The sequence below is a fragment of the Triticum aestivum genome, chromosome 6D (assembly GCF_018294505.1).
Source record: "Triticum aestivum cultivar Chinese Spring chromosome 6D, IWGSC CS RefSeq v2.1, whole genome shotgun sequence".
Classification (NCBI taxonomy): Eukaryota; Viridiplantae; Streptophyta; class Magnoliopsida; order Poales; family Poaceae; genus Triticum; species Triticum aestivum.
This window is the reverse complement of record NC_057811.1, coordinates 448,670,632-448,688,356: the sequence shown is the minus strand read 5'-3', so window position 1 is coordinate 448,688,356 and position 17,725 is coordinate 448,670,632. Positions and strand designations below refer to the sequence as shown.

General features: G+C 46.7%; 1 pseudogene; it reads right to left on the bottom strand.

Annotated features, from left to right (window-relative positions):
* LOC123142680 (subtilisin-like protease SBT1.4) overlaps positions 1-16,960 on the bottom strand; it is a 29,750-nt pseudogene extending 12,790 nt beyond the window's left edge.
* Positions 16,961-17,725: the final 765 nt, after the last annotated feature.

Genomic DNA, 17,725 nt, shown 5'->3' with positions numbered 1-17,725 from the left:
GCTTATATATGTCTCCACCCCAGGGCCCCCTCCTCTGGGCTTCCACAGTTCTCTAGGTTGGGCTTAAAGCCTGCCCAGTCCAACAAATCATCGGCCCACTGCTCTAAAACCCTGTTTACATGGATAATGTTTTTCTGTCTATTATTATCAATCTCCACTACACAATCAAAACCATATATGATGAAATCATCATGCCCAATTTCTGACCAATAGTCAGGTATTATTGGGACTTTTTCTATGAGATTTTTAACAATCCATCCATCTAAGTAATTTCCTTTTTCATTGTCATCATCTCCTCCTCTCTTTACCTCCTCGCAATTTTTTTTTGCTGGGGTTTTCTCATTTTCACCATTTTTATTTTTATTTTTTCTTAATTTACCGCATTGAGTACTTTTTCTAGAACTAATGTCACTATCCTCATCAGACAAATATCGATAAGATTTATCAGTAATCAGCGGCTTACTATTGTTCTCTGACGAGGCCCCAACCTCCTCGTCGGCATCATCCCCAGCCAGCAACCAGAAACGGTTGTCGGCGGGGGAGACGCCTACTCCGCCGGGGTGGACTTGGTGAGGCCGAGGAGGCGTGGTGAGCGGCGAAGGAAGCGTGGGGAGTGCCTTGGAAGCTGCGCCTTCTGCTTCTTCCTCCCCCCGCCGCTGCTCTCACCCAGATCTGGCACCATCTCCGGCTCCTCCATCTCCGACTCCATCTCTTCCTCACTGTCCTCGATCGGAATCGGGACCCAACGCATCCCCGGGGTGGGGATCGCCATCACCGCCCCGACCAGAAATTCCTCTGGTCCAGCAGGGTAGCGACGCCGAGATTGGAACCCCCACCATTTCGCCCTCTAGGAAGGATTCCCCGATTCGGATTCCTCTATGGCCCAGACCAGCGCAGCGAGAGAGCTCACCGGTGCGCCCGTCGGAGTGGTGAATCCGTTGGGGGTGAGTCTCTCGTCCTCCTCCACGGCCAGATTCCTAAATACCCGCTTCGCTACGCGCCACATCTCCTTCCTTGTGGAGAACCAGGACACCACCTCATGTGCCCTCTCCAGCTTCGCCTCGTCGCCGCTAGCCAGCTCCATCATGGCCTTCTCCATCCTCATCCTCCAGTCCGCTATCTTCCTAGCTCTCCGCTTCCTCTCTCTCTCAGGACAAGGGCGCCGCTCGCTGTGGTGGGAGGGTGGGGATTTTTTGGTGAGTTGCGTCTTCCAGCCAATGGGCGGTGGGGATATATTGCCCACACTCCGCCCGCATTCATGGCGGTCGTTCGCCTCGGAATCCTCCCCGTCGCCTCCCCTTACCCAGTCGAGTGAATCCCCCACACAAGCCAAATGACACGGAAACCAAACGCGCGACCGCCATGAGATTGCTTCCCCGTCACGCAATCCGCGGCTGTCAATCAGCCGGGTCTCCGCGTCAAGGAGAAGGACACGGAGAATCTCACCTTGGACCACCACCGCACCCTGCTGGTAGCAGAGGAGCCCCGCCGCGAAGAGGTTGGGGATGTAGATGTAAGTGCATCTAGTGCCCCTTAGTGATTTTGGTGTATTGAAGACTTATAGGTTAAGGGACTAATGTGTTTATGAGTGTACACAGGTCTATAATTCTATGAGGAGTTTGTTATTTACAGAGAAAGTCGACCCCTAAAAATGAAGTTCTTCGACTGAAGACTTTGGATTTCTGAAGACTTTCTGAAGACTTTGAAAGTGAAGAAATTGGTGTGACCTTGAAGACTTGGTATTCATTCGAGGAACATGAAGCGTGAAGACTTTTGTTTTCGTAGTTTCATTTTCTCTTTCTTGAGTCATAGGAAACACCGTACTGTTAAAGGGGGTCGAGGAAATACTAAGGAAAATTTCCATGTGATGCTCAACTCAAAATCCTACACCTACCAATCCCTTCGAGTGAAGCCATTGGAAATCTCATACAGTTCAGTCATATTCTTCAGTGACAGAGACGAAGTTCTTCTGGTCTCTGAGGAATTTGTTCTGACTGAGGAGTTAGGAATTCGCCAGTGCGGATTGCCTACACAGTGAGGAACATGATAGCCCTGAGGAATTTGAGCCTCAAATTTCCGACCGTTGCTGTGCTATGCGCCAGCTGTCCCAAAATATCTACCCACCTAACGGTCATATCATTGAAGGGCATTTATGTCTTATCATGTCGGGCTGCTCCCTAGGCTATAAATAGCCGCCCCCTACAACCACTAGCTGGTTGGCTGCTCCGAGAGAAACTGACACTTGTCATTTGAGAGCATCCCATCCTCCGAGGACTTTGAGCGAAAATCATCAAGTGAGGAAAACCCAAACCCAAACACCTACAAACCCAAAGTGATTGAGCATCACTGAAGAGATTGATCCTGCGTGGATCCGACGCTTGTTACCTTTGAAGACTGTGCTTCTTCCAGACGGTTAGGCGTCATGGTCTAGAGCATCCAAGAGGAATTGTGGATCGCCGAGTGACCGAGTTTGTGAAGGTTCGGAAGTCACCTGAAGACTTACCACGAGTGATTGGGCGAGGTCTGTGTGACCTTAGCTCAAGGAGAATACGGTGAGGACTGTGTGTCCGGGACTGTGTGTCCTCAGGTTTAAATACCTAGCCGCTCCAACCAGATGTACAACTGAGACAGCAGTTGGAACTGGTCTACCAAATCATTGTCTTCACCAAGCCTACTGGTTCTATTTCCTCAACTTTTCATTTCCTCATTACTGTGTTGTGTGCTTGTTCATATCTGTGTTTGAAGACTTTGACTGAAGACTTTCTCAATTTCCTCAGTTCAATTTCTTCAGTCTGTTTGTCTTCATCCTGTGTTATCCTGTGTTTACGCTTTCTGTACTCTGTGCTTGTCTTCATTTCATCATGATGACCATGCTTGTGTTCTGTTATGTTTACTTCTGAGTACTTATTCCGCTGCAAGTAGTTCTTCGCTAAGGAATTTCCTCACCCGCAAATTCCTCAGTGAAGAATTCATAAAAATCGCCTATTCACCCCCCTCTAGTCGATATAACGCACTTTCAATTGGTATCAGAGCAAGGTACTCCCTTGTTCTGTGTGATTTTGGTTTAACCGCCTGGAGTTTTAGTTATGTCGACCGCAGGTATGATCAAGGTCTCTGCTGGGTGTCCTACCTTCGATGGGACGGACTACCCTACTGGAAGAATAAGATGCGAATGCATCTTGAGGCAATTGATAACGATCTCTGGTATGTTGTGGAAAATGGTGTTCCCTCAGTCACACCTTCTCTGAATGCTGCTGATGTGAAGAGATTCAAGCAACTCGATTCTCAAGCGAAGAATATCATATGTGGCCATCTGAGCAAAGGACAGTATGGAAGAGTGAGTGCTTTGGAAACTGCTAAGCTTATCTGGGATAGGCTGTCCAAAGTGAATGAAGGAGTCTCAACACAGCGTGACTCTCGAGTTGATGTTCTTCGCAATCTCTTCAACCGCTTCAAAAGACTCGACAATGAAAATGTTCAACAAACCTTCGATCGCCTCACTGACATCTCAAATGAGCTTCAAGCGCTTGGTGCCACTGACATCACCGACCATGAGGTGGTGAAGAAATTGCTGAGATCGCTTGATTCCTCATTTGATACTCTGGCATTGATGATACAAGAACGTGCTGATTACAAGTCACTTGATCCCGCTGATATCCTCGAGAGGCTAAATACTCATGAGTTCCAGCTTGCTGAAAAGAGAGATCTCTATGGTTCGAGCTATGGCAGATCACGTGCACTGAAGGCCAAGGCAGTTTCTGAGTCTGAAGATGAAGACTCTGGCAGCAGCCTTGGTGATCCTGAAGAACTGAGCCATGAACTAGCACTGCTCGTGAAGAAATTCCAGAAGTTCTCAAGATGTGGTTGCTTTGGAAAACCCTCAAGGAGCAATGATTCCTCATCCAGTGACTACAAGAAGAGGCTTTGTCACAAATGCAAGAAACCTGGACACTACATTCAAGATTGTCCTCAGTGGGAAAAGGAATCAAAGAAGAAGAAATACAAGGATTACAGTTCTGATGATGCGAAGAAAAAGAAGAAATCCTCAAAGTCTTCAGCATCAAAATCCTCAAAGTCTTCATCTCACAAGAAGAGCAGCTCCAAGAAGTCTCGGGCATTCATTGGCAAGGAAATGGACTCTAAGGCTAAATCTGAAGAAAATGAGGAAGAGGAGGCATCTGAGGAGTCCGAATCCGGTGTGGCGAGCCTAGCTCTCACTACTGCATTTGTCAGCAAGTCTATCTTCAACTCTGAAGAAAATGACCTCACCAACAAGGCTGATGAAGGCAATGATGACTACGCTCCCACCTATTGCTTCATGGCAAAGGGTGCCAAGGTACTCAAATATACCTCCTCTGAATCAAGTGAGAATGAATCTGATGAAAACCTCAAGCCCAGCTATTCTAAACTTGCTAAAATTGCTGTGAAACAACAAAGGGCTTTTGAAAAGGTTCAAAACATGCTAGACGATGATATGTTGGGTGAAGAAATGGATCGCACTAAAACCTTGACTGAAAATCTTCAGAGACTTCAGACTAGGTTTGACAACCTTCAAGGTCATCATAACACTCTCTTATCTGATCATGAGAAGCTTTCTTATGAATTTCTTCAAAGAAAGCAAGATCTTGAAAAGCTAAGAGTGAGTTATGAAGATCTTCAGAAGGAGCGCGATTCATTACTTGCTCAACAAATCAGCGCTGCTCGGGAAGAATTTGTTCCTCCATGTTTGAAATGCATTGAACGTGAATCTGCTAATTCTTCACCTGAATGTTCAAATGCTTCTAATGTTACAAATTCTTCACCTGCCTCTGCTATCACTAATTCCTCATCTGAGGACATTGCTAGTATCACTGACGATGCAGGGCTGAAGGAATTGTACATGACAGGCATGTACAAAAGCCTCAAAGGGCATCAGACTCTTTGTGATGTGCTTAAAAAGCAGATCCTCAACAGGAACCCTAGGAAAGAGGGTATTGCCTTTGAGAGGAAACTCAATGCTGATGGTACATATCAGAAGCCTGAGCAGTACCCCAAAACCTCGTGGGTTGCTGCAAAGGGACCTCCAGTTGATCCATCCAAGTTATCTGGCTTTACATGTGAATCTTCTCATTCTTCTGATGAGTCATTTGACTCCAACTATAAATTGTTCAAAAATTAGAATGGTGAAGTATTTGCTAGATATGTTGGCACTAACTGCAGGAACGGTTCCCCTATGAAGAAAATCTGGGTTCCCAAAAGGTGCCTTGAAAGTCTTCAGGTGAATGTCCTCATGACACCACCTGTGAAGAATAGGAACCCCAGATCAAATTCTTCATATGGACCAAATTCTTCATATGGATCCAAGTCCTCATACGGACCAAATTCCTCACGTGGATCAAATTCCTCAAAAGGATCAAAGTCCTCATATGAATATCATCATGCTAACAACTCTGTTTCGCAGGGAAGAGCTAAGGGCTATGAATATGAGCATTATTCTTCTAATCATTATGTTCGTAAGTCCTCGAAGAATTTCTCTGCTTATTCATATGCTTACCCTAACTCCTCTTATGTGAAACGAAATGGACTGGCTTCTATGCCACCTTTCTCATATGGAGCTCGCAGAGTGATGAACTCTTTGCCACCCCTTCAGATGTGGGTGGTGAAGAAAAAGAACTAATCTCTTCTGCAGGGTTAGGTCTCCAGACGTGCGTGAACGTCTGGATAATTTGCTGGAGACCTGAAAAATGCCTGAAAGGACGCAGGCGTCCTCATACTGCTTTATCTGTTCTATTACTTGATGAAATTGATCTGATGAATTGATGTCATATTCTTCAGTGATGAAGTATATGAGTTCATAAGCTGCACTAATTCATCTGCAAGATGATCAACCCAAAGCCACTAAGTGGGTCCTCGATAGTGGTTGTACAAATCACATGACTGGTGCCACAAATCTCTTGATGGATGCTCCCTTATCTCCATCTCATCTGAAGCATATCATCTTCGCTGACAAAGGCAAAAGTCAGGTATTGGGTCTAGGTAAGGTTGCAATCACAAAGGATCGACACATGGACAAAGTCATGCTTGTCGAGTCCTTAGGATACAACCTCATGTCTGTCTCAATGCTTTGTGATCTTGATATGGTTGTTGTCTTTGGCAAGTATCATTGTGTTGTGGTTATGGAAGCTGACAATTCCAAAGTCTTCGAAGGCTTTAGGAGAGGAGACTTGTATATTGTTGATTTCTCTACAGGACCGCAACCAGCCGTGTGCCTACTTGCAAAAGCTTCAGAAGGCTGGCTATGGCATCGACGACTTGGTCATGCAGGCATGAGGAATTTGCACACGCTTGCAAATAAGAAGCATGTCATTGGCATTGAGAATGTCAAATTCCTCAAGGATCACTTATGCGGAGCCTGTGAAGCTGGGAAGATGACAAAGGCTAAGCATCCAGCGAAGACTATCATGACCACTACTCGTCCATTTGAATTGCTTCATATGGATCTCTTCGGTCCTAACCATTATTCTGCAGTTTCAAATGATGCATCTCAATATGGCTTTGTTATTGTTGATGATTACTCTCGATACACATGGGTACACATTGTTACTTACAAACATGAAGTGCAGGAAGTCTTCAAACGATTTTCCTCGAGGGCTTCAACCAACTTTGGTGTGAAGATCAAGCACATCAGAAGTGACAATGGAACTGAGTTCAAGAATTCTGGTCTTGATGACTATCTTGATGAACTTGGTATTACTCATGAGTTATCTGCTCCTTATACTCCTCAGCAGAATGGCGTCGTGGAGCGCAAGAACAGGACTCTTGCTGAGATGGCTCGCACTATGCTTGATGAATACAAAACGCCTCGTCGTTTCTGGATTGATGCAATTGATACTGCGTGCCACATCATCAACAGAGTATATCTTCACAAATTCTTCAAGAAGACTGCCTATGAACTCCTCAGTGACAAGAAACCCAATGTGAGTTATTTCAAAGTCTTCGGTGCTAAATGCTGGATTAGAGATCCTCATCACAACTCTAAATTTGCACCGAAAGCACATGAAGGTTTCATGCTTGGTTACGGAAAGGACTCGCACACCTACAGAGTCTTCAACAACGTTCTTCACAAGGTTGTTGAAACTGTAGATGTGCGGTTCGATGAAACTAATGGCTCGCAAAGAGAGCACCTACCTTCTTTGATAGATGAACCAGCACCTGAGGAAACTATCAAGTTCAAGGCTACTGAGGATGTCATTCCTACCGAAGAATCTGCTGAAGAATTCATTCCAGAACGTGAAGAACGTCGAGCTAATGCACCTGAAGAAAATACTAAGAAAATGGTGCTGAAGAAAATGCTGATCAAATTCCTCGACGACAACCAGCTCATCCTCGCGTTGCAAAAGAAGTGCAAGTTGAAAAGATCATCGATGACATTGAAGCACCAGGTCCTCTCACACGCTCAAAAGCTTCACATTTATCTAACTTTTGTGGGCACTATGCTTTTGTCTCTATCACAGAGCCCACTAAGGTAGATGAAGCATTTCTGGAGCCTGAGTGGATTCAGGCCATGCAAGAAGAATTACATCAGTTCGAGCTCAACAACGTCTGGGAACTGGTCAAACGTCCAGATCCTCGCAAGCACAATATCATTGGCACAAAGTGGATCTACCGCAACAAGCAAGATGAAAATGGCCTTGTGGTGAGGAATAAGGCACGGCTTGTAGCTCAAGGCTACACACAGGTTGAAGGAATTGATTTCGATGAAACTTTTGCACCTGTTGCTAGACTTGAGGCTATTCGCATATTACTTGCTTATGCTAACCATCATGATATCACTTTATATCAAATGGATGTGAAAAGTGCATTCCTCAATGGTAAGCTTGAGGAAGAAGTATATGTTGCTCAACCCCCAGGTTTTGAAGATCCAAAGCATCCTGACAAAGTCTTCAGACTCAATAAGGCCCTCTATGGCCTCAAGCAGGCCCCTCGGGCGTGGTATGATACTTTGAAGGAATTCCTCATGAAGAAAGGCTTCAAACCCGGTTCACTCGACCCTACTCTTTTCACTAAATCTTATGATGGTGAATTGTTTGTGTGCCAAATATATGTTGATGATATTATCTTTGGCTGTACTGACCAACGTTATAGTGATGAATTTGCCTATATGATGAGTGAAGAATATCAAATGTCTATGATGGGAGAATTGAAATTCTTCTTAGGTCTTCAAATTCGTCAACAGCGCAATGGCATATTCATATCTCAGGAGAAATACCTCAAGGATGTACTGAGGAAATTCGGCATGCAAGATTGCAAAGGCGTCAAAATTCCTATGCCCACAAATGGCCATCTGTGCACTGATGAAAATGGTATTGACTTCGATCATAAGGTATACCGCTCCATGATTGGTTCTTTATTGTACTTATGTGCATCTAGGCCAGATATTATGCTTAGTGTTTGCATGTGTGCCCGATTTCAAGCTACACCGAAGGAATCACACCATAAGGCTGTGAAGCATATTCTTCGATATCTAGCTCACACACCAACACTTGGATTATGGTACCCCAAGGGCTCGGCTTTTGATCTCATTGGATATTCTGACTCTGACTATGCTGGTGATCGTGTGGACCGCAAGTCAACATCTGGTACATGTCATTTCCTCGGACGATCTTTGGTCTGTTGGTCCTCGAAGAAACAGAACTGCGTATCACTGTCTACTGCTGAAGCTGAGTACATTGCTGCTGGTTCTTGCTGTGCTCAATTGCTGTGGATGAAGCAAACTCTCAAGGACTACGGCGTCAACGTGAAGAATGTGCCTCTCTTCTGTGACAATGAGAGTGCCATCAAGATTGCTCACAACCCAGTTCAGCACTCGAAGACAAAGCACATTCAGATTCGTCATCATTTTCTTCGTGATCATGTGTTGAAGGGCGACATTTCTATTGAGCATGTGAAGACTGAAGAACAGCTAGCCGATATCTTCACAAAGCCCTTGGATGAGAAGAGATTTAGCAAGTTGCGGTGTGAGCTAAATATCTTAGAATCTTCGAATGTTCTTTGAAAAGGACACTCATCCTAACACTTATGCAAAATTGATGACTTAGATGTGCAACACATGAAGAAACGTTTTTCTTCAATCAATGAAGAATAACACTCTAAGTGTGAAGAAATTAATGAAGAATTTGATTCTCAGAACCCTACGACAATTGTACGCGGTGTCTGAAATCATCATTCTTATACGGTGGGTCACGCCACCACCAAAAGTTGAAAATCTTCAATTTGAGTTTTTTTTTTTTGAATTTCTCAGGTTGTTCATTTCTTCAACTTTGCATTGTCTTCACTGTTTCCGTCGTTTTTCTTCATTGGCTATATATATATATATATATATATATATATATATATGAGTTTATGTCCTCTACAGCATTCACTTATGGCTAATTCTTCAAGTTGCTTTTTACTGTAAGTGAATGTGATCGGACCCTTCCCCCTCTATGCTAAACTCAACCCAATCTATTCACAAATTCTTCATGTGCGTTCTATTTGAAACTCGTTCAAAATCTTCACTGTGTCCTTGTCAGCTGAAGAATTTGCGAATGGAATGTTAAAACTTATCTTATCCAAATTTTCGGCTTTGCCGCTCAAACCGTTCCACATCCCACGAAATACTTATCTATTCACCCACGATCTCACACGATCTCCACTTCTCAGTACGTGGGTGACACATGTCCAACGAATGAGAAGGGTCAGGGGCACGTTCGTCCAAATTCTTCGGGCGAACAGTTTTTCACCGTGGCTATAAATACCCCCTCCCCTTCCTCACTTCTTTTACTCCGCTCGACCTCTCTCCAGCTCGAGCTTCTCAAACCCTAGCGCCGCCTCTACTTCATCGTCGCCGGTGAGGAAGAGATTCACTGCCTCGACCTCGTCACCGTCGTACTCGCGCCGGCCGCGGATTTCTTCACTCCACCACCGTCGTAGCCGTCTTCCTCCGCCAAGTTAGGGCGTGGAAGATCTGCACTGACGAACTTCACATCTACACTTCCCAGTTCGTCGTGTTCTTCGTCCAGGGTAATTAAAAGTTACTTGTACTGCCCTCTTTGATTCAAATGATTTCTACAAAATCCTCAAAGGTGTTTATTCTTCAAATTCTTCACACATAAAACACCTCACATGTCGTCTGTTCTTGATTCATTTCTCTAAGCTGCATTTTTCTTCAAGATTCCTCAATTGTGTGGATTTTTATCTATACAACTCTGGAACCTAAGACAAAGAACGCTTAGTGAAATTCTTCAAGACTTATCTGGTCAATTTCCTCAAACTAGTTCTTTTTACAAAACCTTCTGAGAACGCATATGACATCTCCAAATTCCTCGCAACTATACTCTGTTCACAGGTACTCATGTCCGCTGCTGAATCACTAGGTTCTCATCAACTTAACTCATTTGCAGCGTTCCTCGAAGAAAAGTTGCATACATCTTCAGAGAATTCCATTGTTCAAATTCCTCAGCTGAAGAAAATGGCTGATGGAAAGAAGCCACAGAAAGGAGGAAAGAGGCCTGAGGTCAACACTGCTTTTGAAATCCCTGAGGACATCTATGCTAGGTACTGCACACCCCCTGAGGAAGATAAAAATCAGCGCAAGGTGCGCATTCAAAAGATTGAGAGGAGATGGGCAAGAGAGTGGAGGGAGTACAGATATGTTACTCCAAAATACATGAAGAAATTCGTTGTTACCCCTCCATGCTCAAGACCTCCATTGGCACCTAGCCAAATAGCTGATCCCACCAGCCTCAAGCGCGGTGAGGACTATCCTGAAGAATGGGCCAAGCGCCAGGCCAAGTTGGCCAAACAGGCAAAAGAAGCAGTGAGGAAATTCAACGAAGACTCTGCTGCTGCTGCTGCTGAGGCCTCTGTCAAGCCTAAGAAGGCCATGTCAAAGAAGCCTGCTCACAAGCCAAGTGCTTCTTCTTCAATGCCCTCACGGCCAGAATCCTCAAAGCCCTCACGGCCAATTCCTCACGCTGCTCCTGCTCCTCCAAAATCCTCAGCTCCTCCGCTCAAGTCCTCAGCTGCTCTGACCAAATCCTCAGCACCTGTGCATCTTGCCACGTGCCAAAGGACTACATGCATCTCTATTGCCTCAGGAGCTTCTGCTAGTTCCTCAGCTGCACCAAATTCTTCAACGGGACCCTCTCTGCTGAAGACAAAGGCCACTGCTGGACGAGGTTCTCGCCCAAGTCCTCACAAGAAGCAGGTCGCCTTCCAAGTGCCGTCTGATGAAGACGAAGCTGATGATGAGGAACTTGCCGAAATCATCAGGGATAGGCAAGTCAGGGCCGCTAGAGCCAAGGGCACAAATGTGCCACTGCTTTTGGATCCAAAGTTGATCCTCGACTACATTGATCTCTGGCACAAGGACCCAAACACTCCTATGCCTGATTTCAAGTTGACTCCTGGCCAAAGTCATATGCTGACTGCCTTCATACAAGAAGAAAAATGGAAATTTGAAAAGGCCAGGCAGATCAAGAAAGCGCAGTACAAGAAGGAGTGTTTTCTGAAGAAACACGTTGTCTCTATGACAACTGAAGAACTTGTCAATATTCAATCTGAGATCAAGAAACTCAGTGATGAATTTGACGTGTACCGTCCTGACTGGCTTGGAGCCAAAGTCCGGTTTGTGAAGTTGACAGAAAAGTTCACTCCAAATGTGGCAGCTCCATCGCAACCAGAAATTCCTCAGGCTGAAGCATCTGCTCAGCCGACTGAAGAACATGCCAGCACCGCTGATGACATTCAGGCTGCTGAAGAAAATGTGAGTTCCAGGGCTGATGACTGCATTCCGGCCGCTGATGAAATTGCCAGGGCATCCACTAGTGGTGCGCCTAAAGAAAATGAAGAGGTCAGGGCAACTACATCAGTTGTGCCTGAAGAAACTCAACCAAATTCCTCTGCTCCTCCTGCGCCTACCCCAACTCCGATCCTTCCATATGCTTCAGATGTGAAGAAGACTAAGGCTGCAGAGCGTGCAGCAGTGAAGAAAAGGAAGGCATCAGCTTCATCAGATTCTTCGGCTCCGAAGAACATGAAGTCTCTGACCAGCTCATTTGCAAACCCCATTGATGATGTTCCTATCTCAACCATGCCATCAAAGGACATTGTTCCTTATGATGAAGAATATGTGATTCCTAGTGAATCCGATGAAGAAAATCCTTCTGCTGCTTCGTCAGAGCAGTTGGATGAAGAAATTGAAGTGGATGCAATCCCTTCAACACCAGTTGTCTCCTCGCCTATGCCTCAGTTTACTGCTGAAGAGGCCGGCGTTGAAGAAATGGAAGATGAAGATGTGGACATTGGCTGTACCACACCCGTGCTAAATCATGACTTTTGGGAAAGTCAGCACCCCAACTCTCCACTCTTCACACCATTGCAACAAATTCCTCAGTCCCTAGTAACTACAGTACAAATGGGATCTGATGAACCACATGCCACACCATCTGTCCATGTAGAAATTCCAGCCACTAGTGCTGAAGAAAATGTAAATGAAGAATTGAAGACCCAGGCTGTCACTGAAGAAGAAGCTGAACCCGTGGAGCCTGAGATTGCGATTCCTGAGGTAATAATGCAATTGACTGACACTCCTCAGCCCAAACCAAAGGATCCATTCTCAAAGAAGCAGAAATTCAAGGCTGATAATTTCTTCGGCGAGCACGTGTTCTTCACTGACTACAATCCCTATGATTCTGCTCGTCTTAGAAGGAAGCGCTTCTGGACCGCCAGCCAGGCCAACTTCTATTCTTCACTGCTCTTCAACAAGGACAAAGTCTTCGACCACGAGCATATTCCTCATGTGGACATGGAATCACTGCCATGCTTCACACCTGTCCTCAGTGTGCTTTATGACACAGGCCTCCTCAACTTTTGCACAGACATAGTTGATTGGAATGAAGAGCTCATTCTTCAATTCTATGCAACACTGCACATCACAGGAGATGCTGACGATGTGAACTCCTGGGTTTTGGACTGGATGACCGAAAACACTCACTACAAAGCACCGGCCTCTGAATTACTTCACGCCCTGCCCATCAGTCCTCCACCTGAAGGAGCTCGTTGCATGTACCAAGAGCCTGAGCTTACAGATCACTATATGCAAGTGATGATGAAGCCATTGAAACCTGGTCAAGCCTCAAGGACAAAATTCCTCATGAAGGAATTGCAGTATGTACCAAGGACAGTCTATCGCATTCTGACGAAGACTATGAGTCCAATCAAAGGCCATGACTCCTCTGATGAGGAAATTGTTGGCATCATGAAGAATCTGGTATTCAACATCATTCATGGCATTCCTGTCAATTATCACGATTTCTTCATGAGGACTCTGGCAAATGTTGCACTTTCTCTGTTTGAGCTGAAGCCTTATGCTCCCTGGATCATGAGATTCCTTAGAACAAGGTCTTCACTCAACTACAAGGCTGATTTTCAGAATCACCTCAGCTACTTGCCCCCAATTGAAGTCCTCAAGCGGACCTATTCCTCAGCTGATGAAAAGGGCAAGGCTCCAGCTGTCATTGATGAAGGCATTCGTCCATTGGATGGTCAGTTTCGCAAAGCTGCATCTTATTCCACCAATGATGACTCTGCCACTCATGATTCTGCTGCCCATGCCTCCAAGCCAAATCCTCAAGTCACTGCTCCTCGTGTGATGACTGACCGTGAGCTTATGCTAAGTCTTCACCAGAAGGTGGATCGAAACCATAAATGGGTTAAGCGTCAGTTTGGTTCAATTCTTCACAACATGACTGCTACACATAATGCAGTGAAGAAAAACCATTACTACCTCCATGAAGTTTTCGATCGCACCTGGGCTATTCTGTCACATGTATATGGTGAAGAAGATCTGAAGAACATGGGTCTCAAGGAGGACTTTGACTGGTCTGCACCTCCACCAAAGAAATACAAGAAGGTCAAGGTTCCTTCCTTGGTGGCCAGAACATATTCTTCATCGCGCGACACCGATGAGCATGAAGACTTGGACGACACTGCAGCATGCCCTACATCAACAAACGACCCCAACAACGCTGGCGCTCCTTCATCAACTTGATATTCTTCAGGGGCGTTAGTCCTCATTTTCGATCCTTTTGGTCATTCGATGACAAAGGGGGAGAAATTTGAGTTAGTCTTCAAGCGGGTCTATTTATATGGGCGTTTTTTTGCTAAGTTACAACTCCCGTTCTTCTGATGACTTTGATGGATCGAGTTGTAAACTTAAACTCTATGGTGGCCTGATACTTTTGCTGTGGTTTTCTGCATGCTTATTCCTCATTAATGTTTATGCACGCATGCTGAATTACTTCAGTCACCATATTTCATCATGCATTTCAAATTCTTCATATTATATGTTAAATGCGTGTATGAATTACAAGATATAGGGGGAGATCTCCATGATTCAACTCTTCAAGTGTGCATTGCTTCAAAAGCAAATTCCTCACTATGCACATCTTCAGGGGGAGTTCTTCTATATCTTGCAATCAAATTCCTCAATCTCAGTAGTTACACTTCATATGTTTATCCCCGTTGAAAACTTAACCTATATTGTCATCAATCACCAAAAAGGGGGAGATTGTAAGTGCATCTAGTGCCCCTTAGTGATTTTGGTGTATTGAAGACTTATAGGTTAAGGGACTAATGTGTTTATGAGTGTACATGGGTCTATAAGTCTATGAGGAGTTTGTTATTTACAGAGAAAGTCGACCCCTAAAAATGAAGTTCTTTGACTAAAGACTTTGGATTTCTGAAGACTTTGAAAGTGAAGAAATTGGTGTGACCTTGAAGACTTGGTATTCATTCGAGGAACATGAAGCGTGAAGAATTTTGTTTTCGTAGTTTCATTTTCTCTTTCTTGAGTCATAGGAAACACCGTACTGTTAAAGGGGGTCGAGGAAATACTAAGGAAAAATTTCCATGTGATGCTCAACTCAAAATCCTACACCTACCAATCCCTTCGAGTGAAGCCATTGGAAATCTCATACAGTTCAGTCATATTCTTCAGTGACAGAGACGATGTTCTTCTGGTCTCTGAGGAATTTGTTCTGACTGAGGAGTTAGGAATTCGCCAGTGCGGATTGCCTACACAGTGAGGAACATGATAGCCCTGAGGAATTTGAGCCTCAAATTTCCGACCGTTGTTGTGCCTTGTGCCAGCTGTCCCAAAATATCTACCCACCTAACGGTCATATCATTGAAGGGCATTTATGTCTTATCATGTCGGGCTGCTCCCTAGGCTATAAATAGCCGCCCCCTACAACCACTAGCTGGTTGGCTGCTCCGAGAGAAACTGACACTTGTCATTTGAGAGCATCCCATCCTCCGAGGACTTTGAGCGAAAATCATCAAGTGAGGAAAACCCAAACCCAAACACCTACAAACCCAAAGTGATTGAGCATCACTGAAGAGATTGATCCTGCGTGGATCCGACGCTTGTTACCTTTGAAGACTGTGCTTCTTCCAGATGGTTAGGCGTCATGGTCTAGAGCATCCAAGAGGAATTGTGGATTGCCGAGTGACCGAGTTTGTGAAGGTTCGGAAATCACCTGAAGACTTACCACGAGTGATTGAGCGAGGTCTGTGTGACCTTAGCTCAAGGAGAATACGGTGAGGACTGTGTGTCCGGGACTGTGTGTCCTCAGGTTTAAATACCTAGCTGCTCCAACCAGATGTACAACTGAGACAGTAGTTGGAACTGGTCTACCAAATCATTGTCTTCACCAAGCCTACTGGTTCTATTTCCTCAACTTTCCATTTCCTCATTACTGTGTTGTGCGCTTGTTCATATCTGTGTTTGAAGACTTTGACTGAAGACTTTCTCAATTTCCTCAGTTCAATTTCTTCAGTCTGTTTGTCTTCATCCTGTGTTTACGCTTTTTGTACTCTGTGCTTGTCTTCATTTCATCATGATGACCATGCTTGTGTTCTGTTATGTTTACTTCTGAGTACTTATTCCGCTGCAAGTAGTTCTTCGCTAAGGAATTTCCTCACCCGCAAATTCCTCAGTGAAGAATTCATAAAAATCGCCTATTCACCCCCCTTCTAGTCAATATAACGCACTTTCAGTAGAGAGCGGGCCAGCTCCTGTCCGCCGCTCTCCCGTCCCTCGCTCGCCGCTCGTCGCCGGTAGGCTCCCCCCGATCGACCGGCTGCGGGTCGAGCCGATCGCTCGAGTCGCCATTCATGTTGTGTGTGCGAGTCGCCAAGCGAAGCAGAGATGACGTCGACGCCGTCTGCGATGGCCTCGTCGAACGCGGCGAGGGTGTCGGAGCTGGCGCACCCTTTCCAGCATGCCTTGTAGACGGCGATGCGTGCGCCCGGCGCCGCGCCGACGGCTCTTCCTTCGCCGTAGCCGTACAAGGACGCGTCCGCCACGGCAGAGCCGGCGGCGGTGGAGGCGACGTGCGTGCCATGGCCTTCTGTATCAAGCGGCGACATGGACACCGTCTCACCGACAACATAGCGGCGACCACGCGCGGCCTCGTGTCCCCAGCGGAAGAACTTGGCGCCGACGATCTTGCCGTTGCAGTACGCGGAGGCGTTGAACTCCGGGGTCGACACGCAGCCGCCGTGAACCCAAACAGACGGCGCTTTTGTCCGCTTTTTGTCCGTTTGGGTCAGCCGCCCGCCCGGCGTCCGCCCTCTTTTAGATTTGGGTCGGCAGTGCGACCAACGCGCCGACCCATTTCATGACCGCGCGCGCTGTAGATCATGCCAGCGGCCATGTCGTCGCCCTGGTTTTGGCGCTCCAGCGCACGGGAAAGGTTCACGCGTGCGGGCGAAAATCGGGCTAGCGTGCGCTGGTTTTTGGCGCTCCAGCGCGCGGGAAAGGTGTGCGCGCACGCCGCGGCCGGCGCTCGTTATAAGAAGGCGCTCCCTCCACACTCTGTCCGCCGCCCACTCGTGTTGCCCCCTCTCACTAGCCTCGCCGCCTCTGCGCCACCATGTCGATTCGCCGCCTGGGCGCGTCGGATTTTCGCAGAGTCCGCGAGCGCCGCTCCGGCGCCTTCTCCTCCGAGATCTGGTTTGGCGAGAAACGCCTCATCCTTGGCACCTTCGACACCGTAGAGGAGGCGGCCCGCGCGCACGACGCGGCGGCGTGGCGCCTCCTAAGGCCTCGTGGGGAGATGAATTTTGCCGACGTGTTGAGCCAGCGGGCGTAGGATCTCGCACCTCTCCCGCGGCTTTTCACCGACGAGGATCGTCGTGTCCACCGGAGGCGGCAGCGTCGCCTCGCCATCGCCGAGATGGACGTGGAAGCAATGGTGGTGTGGCGCGAACGCTTCCCGCAGGACATCGTCGACGAGCGCCTGTTCTACAAGCAAAGGAGGACGGAGAGGGAGGCGAGGAGGACGGAGCAAGCCACCTATCGGGAGGACAAGCGTGTGTGGAAGCAGGCTGCACAATTGAAACTGAAGCTACGAGAAACATCGGGGTGGTACTTCGAGGACGAGCAGTATGCTGACGCCTACATTCAGACGTCGGAGGAGGACATTACCGAGTCGGAGTCGGAAAGCGACGACGGGTAGTTGGTCTTTTGTTTTATCTGTGTACGCTAGAACTATCTATGTATCCTTTTTCTATCGGAAAAAATGGCCGGCGGCGTCGGCGACGAAGCAGGCGAACGAGGGTGTGTTGTTGGATGTGGAGAGGCCAATGTGCCACCGACCAACGGGCCCGGGGAGGAGAGAGGGCGAGCGCTCGCGCGTCC